General features: G+C 42.5%; 1 pseudogene; it reads left to right on the top strand.

Moving 5' to 3' along the window:
- Nucleotides 1-5932: 5932 nt before the first annotated feature.
- LOC104994298 overlaps nucleotides 5933-7849 on the top strand; it is a 2757-nt pseudogene continuing 840 nt past the window's right edge.

The raw sequence follows: 7849 nt of genomic DNA, 5'->3' as shown, positions 1-7849 counted from the left end.
CTCTCCTCACCAAGACCATGCACTCCATAAGTGTGGCAGTGGATTTTCTCATCTTCTGGGCTCTCCCAGCAAGCGGTCATGTGTCCTGTTTTCAGGGGCTTCTTAGAAACTGTGGGGAAGGGAAGATGGTGTGTGCGTGCTGTGATCAAGATCCGGAGCCACTCCATCTGCCCTGGTCTTGCTCAGGCGAATTACGAAGGACGTTTTCCAACTAATAGGACAAATTTCCCACGTTTTGAAGTGGGCAAAGAACATGATTAGGAAATTCACACAAGTGCAACAGCCAATAACCATACAGATAAGCATTCCATCTTACTGGGATTCAAAGAGTTGAAGAACTGAGAGCTATCATGAGAAATCATTTTATGACTATCAAATAGCTAAAGTTTGAACATAATTGTGATACCTATTTTTGACAAGGGTGTGGTTGAAATAGGTGCCATATTTCTATATACTGTTGGTGGAAATGTGCATTGACTTGATTTTGTTCATTAGTTTATTCAACAAATAATTGTTTAGTATTTAACTGTAAAGTGAAAGTGAACGTGTTAGTCACTCAGTAATGTCCAACTCTTTGCGACCCCATGGACTGTATAGCCTGCCAGGCTCCTCTGTCCATGGAATTCTCCAGGCAAGAATACTGAACTGGGTTTCCATTCCCTTTTCCAGGGGATCTTCCTGGCCCAGGGATTGAAGTCATTTCCAGGGGATCTTCCTGGCCCAGGGATTGAACTCAGGTCTCCCACATTGCAGGCAGATTCTTTACCTTCTGAGCCACCAGGGAAGTCATTTAGTTAGGCCATTACATGCCAGGCCCTGTGCCTTAAAGGCTCCAGCTGTCCAGAAGGAAAATGTGATTACTGCCTTCAGCTGGTACATTAAGAACTGTGCACTTCATCGCGTGAACATTGTACCTCAATATAAAGGACCAAGTAGATGAGAACTGGAGCTGCCTGTGAGGCCTGATCAAGATGACTACCTCTCCAAAGCATCCTGTGCCCCTGGGCAAAAGCCAGTGGGGAGCAGGATTGACAAAGTCCAGGGCAAGGAGCCGGAGGACAGGGGTCTCAGCAAGTCCTGTGTGGTCCCCCTCCAGTTCTAGGAGCAAAAAGAAGATGAAAACCTCTCTGGGATGGCTGGAGGGCACGTGTGGCCCCAACACGGAGCAGTCCCAGGACACTGTGTGTGTGGAGGCAGGGGGCGGAGAGGTGGGGAGAGGGGGGTCGAGCAGGCAAAGTGAGGGGTGGCTCCCTCCTCTCACTGGGATATTCTTGGGAACCCTGCCCCTGTCCCCACCCCCAGAAGTCTCCAGAATTTGCAGTAGATTGAAGAAGCTTCCAACATTCTCCACAAAGGAAAAGATTTCTGTTTTCACACTCACCTACCATGGATTCCAGGATTTGTGGGAGGTATCTCTCTGTACCATTTCAGCTTTTTTGAAATTCTAGCTTTTGCAGGCATCTCCCTTCTCCTTCCCCTACCAGTTGCATGTCATCAATTATCAGCTTTCCTGAGCAGACTCCTGTGGTCTATTTTATGTTATTGAGCTTTTTTAATTTTTTGGCAGAACAGTCTCCTCAGTTGCCAGAACTCTAAGAAATACATATCTTTTAAGTCACTCCGTCTATAGTTATTTCTGTTATAGCAGCTCAAGCTAAGACATTTTTCTTTTTTTCTTTTAAACACATGTATTTTTTTATTTGGTGAGCCAGTCCTTCCAAAATCTGGAGTCTTTTACAGACTTCCTTGTGAGACAATTCTTTTGCTTGTCTACACTAAATAGATAAACAAAAATTAAAGTAAGAAACAAGAGGCCACACCTTGTACCACTCACTTCAAAGAGTTAGAAAGCTTGGTGGCCCTCTTGGGTTTGGAGGCCATGCGTACTATATTTGAGCGTGCTGCTCTCGTGTTACATTTATCAGTAACCTGTAGGTTTAGAGAGGAACCTGGCTCCAAAAGATAGGCCTAGTTTGCAGTGCAAGCTGTGTTACTAGTTGGGCCTGATTATCCAACAGACCCAATGTTTTGGACGTATTTTGTGACGGAAATCTTACTTAATACCTTCTGCTGCTGCTAAGTCACTTCAGTCATGTCCAACTCTGTGCGACCCCATAGACAGCAGCTCACCAGTCTCCTCTGTCCATGGGATTCTCCAGGCAAGAACACTGGAGTGGGTTGCCATTTCCTCCTCCAATGCATGAAAGTGAAAAGTCAAAGTGAAGTCGCTTAGTTGTGTCTGACTCCTAGCGACCTCATGGACTGCAGCCTACCAGGCTCCTCCGTCCATGGGATTTTCCAGGCAAGAGTACTGGAGTGGGGTGCCATTGCAGGCAATTCCAATTGGGGAATCACAGCATGGGCACCCAGGATTCTGAAGCAAGACTCTGATTCCACCCATAAACCACTGGCCACTACTTGAGAAGGAGTTTTTGGCTTACAATGACTGTTGTAGAAACTAAACACTTGTCTGTGAGAGGCCATGAAACCACCCAATGAGAACTGAAAATTATTTGATCCATTGGACCATAACGTTGGGGATGCCAGCCAGCATTCCATGATAAAACGTAAGGGGTATATGAAGTGAAGTGAAGTCGCTCAATCGTGTCCGACTCTCTGCGACCCCATGGACTGTAGCCTACCAGGCTCCTCCATCCATGGGATTTTCCAAGCAAGAGTACTGGAGTGGGTTGCCATCTCCTTCTCCAGGGGACCTTTCCAACCCTGGGATTGATCCCAGGTCTCCCGCATTGCGGGCAGATGCTTTACCATCTAAGCCACCAGGGAAGTCCATATAAGAAAGCCCAAGGGGTATATAGACCTTTCTTATTTTCAATCACAAGTACTTAGAGCTATAAAGTTTATCCTGAATCCTGCTATTCATTTTATGTTTTCAATATCATTCTAATTTCCCTTGTGATTACTTCTTTGATCCATGGATTGTTTAGAACTATGTTGCTTAATTTCCAAATATTTGGGAGTTTTCTAGGTAGCTTATGATTATTGATATCTAATTTAATTCTATTGTGGTCAGAGAACATATTCTGTATGGTATCAAAGCTTTCAAATTTATTGAGACTTGTTCTGTGGCTCAGCATATGGTCCATTGATGTGTACAATGTGTACAATGTTTGAAAAGAATATATATCCTGCGGTTGTGGTATACAGTTTTATGAATTTCCATTAGGGCAAGATATTTGATGATATTGTTCACATAATCTGTCTTTCTTGATATTTTTATGTCTATTAGTCTATGGCTGAGGGTTTCTTTTCATCTCCATGATCATGGAATTGTGTATTTCTTCTTTTAGTTCTGTCAATTTTTGTTCCACATATTTTGAAACTCTGTCATTAGGTTATAATCTCTGCTGTAACAAATTTATAATTCTTATAGCTTCCTGGTGAATCGATCACCTTGCCATTATGAAATATCTATCTTTTTAAATATTTATTTTATTTATTTATTTTGGTCAGGTCTTAGTTGTGGCGTGTGTGATCTTCCCTTGCAGCACGTGAGATTTCTCTAGTTGCCCCCTGGCATGTGGGACCTTAATTCTCTGACCAGGGATCAAACCTGCATCTCCTGCTTTGGAAGGTGGATTCTTAACCACTAGACCACCAGGGTGGTCCTGAAGTATCTATCTTTATCTCTAGTCTTTGTCTTGAAATATACTTTAACTCATACAGTCTCTCCAGCCTTCCCAAGCTTACTGTTTGCATGGTATATACTTTTTCCTTCCATTTTATTTCATCTTTTAGAGTGCATCTCTTATATACAGCAGGTATTTGGGTTTTGCTTTTCTTTATCCATTCAAACAACCTCTGCCTGTTAAGACATAAGTGTTTATCGAGGGATGGGTGGCAAAGGAGAAGACACTTAGGCCTGGTCTCATTTGTATCCTTTCCATCTGATGACGAATGCTTTTGAACACTACAGACTTGAGAATGGATCAACTAGTTTCCAGGTTATGGAAGGAAGGTCACCTGGTTGTCCCAGGGACAAGCATGCAGTCTCTGTCTGGGCCTAGTAGTAAGATAAAGCTGTTTCTCAAAGGAGATCAGTTACTTATCAAACAGAGCATGGTTTTCTTCACTTCTGCATTGCTGCTCCTGGGCTTGCTATAGTCTCCATCAGCAAGGTGATTGCAACATGACTGGAATCTGGTGGGTCATGGAGACCAAGCGGCCCATCTACTTACATTGCAGGCTAGACCAATTGGACAGTTTCCTTTGCTCTGGATTCCTCTCAAAGCTAATGGTCTTTCGGGTCAACTCAGTAGATGAGTGGCTGGCAAGACATCCAAATATAAAGTGTGCTTCCTCAAAAATCCAAGAAAACCACCAAGTACCCAAATTCAACTACTCTAAGACACCATCAACTGAAAGGTGCACCTTTATTTATATTCCACTATGAAGAATTTTATGAAACATTACCAATTAAACTATAACATATCATTGATTATAACATAAATTCCATTTCAAAGATATGGAATCACATTCAAAGGTATGGAATGAACTAAATGCCACTGAATTGTTCATTTTAAAATAATTAATTTTATGTTATATGAATTTTGCCTCAACAACATTTTATTTTTTTAAATATGAATCAGTAAAATATAGCATTCTGTCACTTTCATATGGTAGGAGGGTATAAGGTGAAGCAACTGGTACTTAGGAAAGGACATTGTGATACCGTCTAGAACACTGGCTCTGCAGAAACATCACTCACGTGTATTTTCATGGAATTTACCTTGATTTACCAGAAGGGGTCAACAGAAGGCTTTCATAGAACTGTGTCACTATTTCCTCCTGCTGACAAGGATTGTCAGAAGTCACCCATTAGCCTCAGCAGGGGAAGAGAAGCCTCTTCCACTGGCCGGGGAGACTCAAGGTGGGTAGGATTTTAGATGCTCTGAGTTATCTGACTGCTTTCTTTTCTGGTCAACACTCTGACATTCACATAACAGACTGGCAAGGCTGTGAATTTAATTGGTATTATACTACAGTAATCCTCAATATCACACTTTGGATTTGATTTTCAGTTACTATCAGCCCCATGACTGCAAGAGATAAATTATTTTTATGATAGACATAGAAAGTCAGTGGTTTGGGACTTGTCTTGAATCAAAATTTTAGGGTATTGAGTTTCACATTCTTTTTTTTTTTTTCACTCTGTTCAGAAAGAAATTCCGCTTTACTGTGTTCACAAATCCCTTATTCCCTCCATACTGTTCTGTGGCAGAGGCCACTTAGTTCACCAACACTTTGCCTTCATCGTTCATTCAAGTGATAATTGATTGCAAGTGATAATCAGTTGGCAGCAGGTCAAGGGCTACCTTTAAGATTACCTGGATTTTCACTGCCCCAAAATAAATATCAAATTTATGCCTGTTATGATATCAATTTCTTTACCAGTTAAAGCTCATAGTTCTGAGTTATGTTTTCCAGTTTTTAAAAAAAGTAGCCAAAATTGTTCCAAAAAGAACTAGAAAACCAAATGGGGCAATAACCATAGAAAAACTGAAAATATTGTCATTGAATGACAAAGTTAAAGGTAACAGGCTGAGAGTTTAAAATAGGTGAGTTCTAGTTGACCTTCAAGGGAAAGATTATTCCTCATTTATAAATAAATAAGTTGACTTTAGAGCATATAAGATGAAATTTCCTCAAGGCAGGAAAGTAGCATGATATCAGAGCCTAATAAAGAGAGAAACACATTTGAAGGATACATAATTTTCACATTATAGAATCTATTTAAGAGAATAAGAAAAGGCTGAACATCCTGCTCACTGGTCAGGGTGCACGACAGGGCAGAGATGGAGGGTAGGTTAGGCAAGGTAAACCAGGCACTAGGCAAAGGACTTGCATCAAAACCACTGAAATACGTTCATGTGAGTGATTTAACTCGAAAAGTCTGATCGCTGGATATTATATGGAGTTTGGCAAGATGCCTTCTCCCAAGAGCATGCTGAAAGATGCAGAGATGATGGCACAAATCCTGAAGGACATGGAGATTACAGAATATGAGGTAAGAGTTGTAAATCAGATGTTGGAGTTTGCCTTTCAATTTGTGACCACAATTTTAGATGATGCAAAAATTTCTAAGAGAGTTACTGTTGATGCTCATGATGTGTAATTGGCAATCCAGTGCTGTGCTAACCAATCTTTTACCTCTCCTTCCCCGAGAGATTTTTGTATTAGACTTTGAAGAAAGAAATCAAACTCTTTTGCAATCAATCAAGCCATATTCAGGCCCTAGATTGCCACTTGGAGAAGGCAGTGGCAACCCACTCCAGTATTCTTACCTGGAAAATCCCATGGACGGAGGAGCCTGGTAGGCTACAGTCCATGGGGTTGCAAAGAGTTGGACACAACTGAGCGACTTCACTTTCACTTTTCACTTTCATGCACTGGAGAAGGAAATGGCAACCCATTCCAGTATTCTTGCCTGAAGAATCCTAGGGACAGAGGAGCCTGATGGGCTGCCGTCTATGGGGTCACACAGAGTTGGACACGACTGACATGACTTAGCAGCAGCAGCAAATTGCCACTCAATAGATATTGCTTGGCTGTTCCAACCTATAGACTTTAATCTTTACCAAATAAAGACATATACTCTGCAGGTAGAGTAACAATTCCACAGGTAAATGTTGGCTCAGTTGTTGGCATACCAAGTACTCCCACTCCAGTCACCCAATCCCACAAATCATGTCTGTTTCAACTAAGATCAATTATTTACCAGCTGAGCCACCAGGGAAGCCCTCAACTAAGGTAGGGACTCCAATGTCCCTCACAGAGCCAAGGTGTACAGTACAGATTCCCGCTTCACAGTCCCCAGCTGTAAAAGCATCAGTTCTTGCAACACCAGCAGTTCACCATATTTGGATTAATCCATCATTAATAGGGTCCAAAACCACTATTATTACCACTAACATGACACGATCATAAAAGACTTCCAATGAGTCATCAGATCAGATCAGTCGCTCAGTCATGTCCGACTCTTTACAACCCCATGAATCGCAGCACGACAGGCCTCCCTGTCCATCACCAACTCTGGGAGTTCACTCAGACTCACATCCATTGAGTCAGTGATGCCATCCAGTCATCTCATCCTCTGTCGTCCCCTTCTCCTCTTGCCCCCAATCCCTCCCAGCATCACAGTCTTTTCCAATGAGTCAACTCTTCGCATGAGGTAGCCAAAGTACTGGAGTTTCAGCTTTAGCATCATTCCTTCCAAAGAAATCCCAGGGCTGACCTCCTTCAGAATGGACTGGTTGGATCTCCTTGCAGTCCAAGGGACTCTCAAGAGTCTTCTCCAACACCACAGTTCAAAAGCATCAATTCTTCGGTGCTCAGCCTTCTTTACAGTCCAACTCTCACGTCCACACATGACCACAGAAAAAACCATAGCCTTGACATAGCCAAGTAAGACGGTAGGTGTTGCAAGAGGGCATCAGAGGGCAAACACACTGAAACCATACTCACAGAAAACTAGTCAATCTAATCACACTAGGACCACAGCTTTGTCTAACTCAATGAAACTAAGCCATGCCCGTGGGGCAACCCAAGATGGGCGGGTCATGTGGTGAGGAGATCTGACAGAATGTGGTCCACTGGAGAAGGGAATGGCAAACCACTTCAGTATTCTTGCCTTGAGAACCCCATGAACAGTATGAAAAGGCAAAATGATAGGATACTGAAAGAGGAACTCCCCAGGTCAGTAGGTGCCCAATATGCTACTGGAGATCAGTGGAGAAATAACTCCAGAAAGAATGAAGGGATGGAGCCAAAGCAAAAAGAATACCCAGCTGTGGATGTGACTGGTGATAGAAGCAAGGTCTGATGCTGT

This window comes from Bison bison, unplaced genomic scaffold, assembly GCF_000754665.1.
Source record: "Bison bison bison isolate TAMUID 2011002044 unplaced genomic scaffold, Bison_UMD1.0 scf7180017864256, whole genome shotgun sequence".
Lineage (NCBI taxonomy): Eukaryota > Metazoa > Chordata > Mammalia > Artiodactyla > Bovidae > Bison > Bison bison.
The sequence above is the reverse complement of the archived record's forward strand: the minus strand, read 5'-3'. Positions and strand labels throughout refer to the sequence as shown.